Raw genomic sequence first — 3,699 nt, forward strand, 5'->3', positions numbered from 1 at the left:
TCGAACTTTAGCTTTCCTACCTTTCTATATTTTAAAGACGTATACCTGTATATCATATTTTCAAACATCAGAACAATCTGTGATGGCAAAAGAACAGAGAACAGCATTCAAAATAACTAATCAAACAAGGTTAATTCCGAATAGCTCAGCAATGGGGAAAAAAGGTAAGATGAATGAAGAGAAAAAGAAAATACACGCGCTAAAGACGCCATAAAGAACACGCCATAAAGAACACGCCATAAAGAACACGCCATAAAGAACACGCCATAAAGAACACGCCATAAAGAACACGCCATAAAGAACACGCCATAAAGAACACGCCATAAAGAACACGCCATAAAGAACACGCCATAAAGAACACGCCATAAAGAACACGCCATAAAGAACACGCCATAAAGAACAACAATGTGATGGCAGGGAACAGAGAACAGCTTTCAAAACGACTCACCAAACAAGGTCAATAACTAATATCTAAGCAAAGGGTTGATAAATATGTAAAAGTAATCCACGCGCTAAAGACGCAACACAGAAAGCTGATGTGCCATGCAACTGCTTCTTAAATGAACGTCCGTAATCCCTGGAGTGCAGATGCATCAGCATCCGCAAAGCTCGTAAGGACCCCTATCTCCCGGGGAAACCGCAGAACACTAATCTTAGGTGGTGATTATGGAAGGCTAGCGGTCTTTACTCACGCAGAAGTGAAGCCGAAGTGCCATGTGGATGCATGATAATCATAAGCCATTGGTCTTTACTCGGGTCGGAAGGTCGCCATATCGAGATTCCCGGTCTTAGCATGATGGGTGGAGAATGTGTTTTGTTTTAGCTGAGATCACGCTGAGGCTGGATCAAACCGATACAACGGTTGTTTGACTACACAGTGGAGTCAAAGATAAACATGTATACATCAGAACCTACCCTTTTAAGACCTGGTGCCCGATGCTGTTCGGATTACAGGAGGCAGACGAAGAGAAAGCGTCATGGAATGAACCTCTCTAACCACAGGGGATTGTACTAAAGCGCCGGTCGATCGAAGCATTCTACTTCTTTGTCCTTCCTGTAGTATGTAATTACTACTATTACTCACTAGTAGTGAATGGTAGTAGTAACACTACATGAAGGATTACAAAACAAGTATGATACTTTGATCGACCGGCGCTTTGATACAAGCTCCTGTGTCTCTAACGCTTGTTGTTGATACAATTAATTTCATCGACCTTATTTTCGGGAATTAGGCGTCTTTAATTTGTGTGTGCTGCAACTAAGTAATTGGTACAACAACGAGATCATTTTGACTCTTTCGCATACAGTGATATAAATAAATATTTGACAGAGACGCGCGACTAACATTTCAAAGGACGATGGAACAAATGTGACCTTCCACCACGGAATGAGTCGCATGTCACCTTTGCATGATTTTCATATTTGTATATTTTCCGACAGAGTTTTTTATGCTCTATCCAGTGGTGAAAACCGTTTTAGAAAAGAGCAAAAACTGTTTGAGTTATAAGCCTGTGACTAAGGTGACCCTCACACTGTTACCAGACACTCCCCGGACTTATAACCGTGCGAGGTAACATGCGACTCATTTCGTGGTGGAGTGTCACAAATACACATTTCAAATAGAATAGAATTTGATCTTCTAAGATTTGGGGCAACATTAGGTTAATCTACAACAATTAGGGGGGGGGGGGGGCGGAGGACGAAATGGAAATGAATGAGGCGGAAGCGTGTAAATAGGTAGATGACATTTAAAAGTGAAGTTTGCCACCCATAAGGCCAAAAAAAAAAAAAGTCTGTTTACGGTATCCCGACCAACCCTATTTTCTTCGCGCGACCCTAGACGTTTTGGGGGCATTTGGAGGAGAAAAAAAAATCTGTGTTTTCTTGCAAAATAACTTAAAAATAATGGGTTTTTTGGAAAAAAAATTAAATAAAATTAAAAATCCCGACCTACCGACCCTATTTTTTTTGCCTATGTTACCGTAAACAGACTTTTTTTTTGGCCTAACAACACAACACAACACGCTAAATCTTCCCCGTTTTGGTGACCCTTTAGCAATCGCGTTTGTTGAACGGATACAAGTACTATCGATCTGTCATGAAAAACAATCAACAGGGACAATGATAGGCCGCAGAGGTGTTTACACAGACAGATGACATTTGGAGGTAATGTTTTCAATTTGTGACACCATAGCTCAAATTGTTTTCCTGTTTTGGACAATTTTGGTTATAAAGGAGTATATCTGACTCTATGGATGACAATTAACCCTTTCACATTTCCGCTGACGACAGTTCGAGGGACAAGTATTGTGAGAGGTTCCAAAAAAAGTCAACGGAAAGGCCACTAGAAATGTAAACCTTCGGATTCACGACACAAGACAGTCTATTTTCAGAAGAAAGGCGCCACGTAGAAACTGAGTTTTTGTGTTTTATAAGGCGTATAAAACTTTTGTCAAATGTCAGCACATCTCGTTACTTGTCTCGATAAGATTTGTCTACTGAAAAGTTGATGTTGTAAGAGATTCTCAGAAAAAAGGACTTAACAGATAAGGAAAAGAGTAATAACACGAAATGATTGAAAGGGGGGGGGGGGGGGATGGCGAGAAGGCAGACGGAGAGCTGGAAGGGAGGGGGGGGGGGACAACAATAAAGAGCCCTCGAGATAGCCTCTCCGATAACTGACAGGGTAACGGTCATTTTGAAACCGAACGTCAAAAGACACAAATATATTGACACATAATTTATATTGCTTTGTATTAAGTTACGCCAAAGCGCAGTGTCATACTGCAATACGAGCAGTCATATGCAGTTTTTGGAACAACACGTCATCCAGTAATCTCAAAAACAAACTATTTTGCTGGTAAATATGAGATGGAATGCTAAAGCCAACTACATGTACAAAAAAAAGGTGACTGTATTTTTTTCTCAAAGTAGGTTGATACGTCAAGCTTAATAGTTTTCAAACGCCGCGTTATGCAGAAATAGGACGCTTTTGGAACAACACGTCTGCTTATGTCTTCATTAACGGACCATTTCGCAAGACCATTAATATTTTCAAGACGGAATTCTAAAAGACATGACTGTACTTGTAGAAAGAGGTGACTGAACTCTCGTCGCGAACTAGGCTAATACGAGCCAAGCAGTTTGTATAAACCCTAACTGATTCTGTCATTCTGTCGTTTCAGTAACATTATGCGCACGCAGTTCTTGGTGCCACCTTAACTGACGTATGATCTTTATTTGACTGTAGACGTCATCTACTGGTAATTAAATACGACACTAAAAGCTAATCGCACACCCCTGGAAGTTTCTTTGTTTTGCGTCATATGGTGATACCTAACGACTCAACGGGACTTTAAGCTTCTATCCGACTATAATAATTGTTAAAACTTGGTTATGACAAAAATAACGGTAGCGGTACGCCGATATTTGATTTAGGCATTAAGACAACACCACACCGAATTGAAGGGTGGGGGTGGGGGGGGGGGGGGGGGGGGAGGGAGGGAGGGGGGCGCGGGTATATTGCCCCTCTTATTGATTCACAAGCAAGAAAATGATTCCATTCAAATTTTTTTCGCGTCGGGAGTCTAGATTCGTTTTTGCTAAAGATGATTTTACGACAGGCGACATAACCCATTTTGTTGTCAATCTACTGGAGCACTTCTGTCAATGTTCGGCAATATAACATACTCTGCTTTT

This window comes from Littorina saxatilis, linkage group LG1 (genome assembly GCF_037325665.1).
Source record: "Littorina saxatilis isolate snail1 linkage group LG1, US_GU_Lsax_2.0, whole genome shotgun sequence".
Taxonomy (NCBI): Eukaryota; Metazoa; Mollusca; class Gastropoda; order Littorinimorpha; family Littorinidae; genus Littorina; species Littorina saxatilis.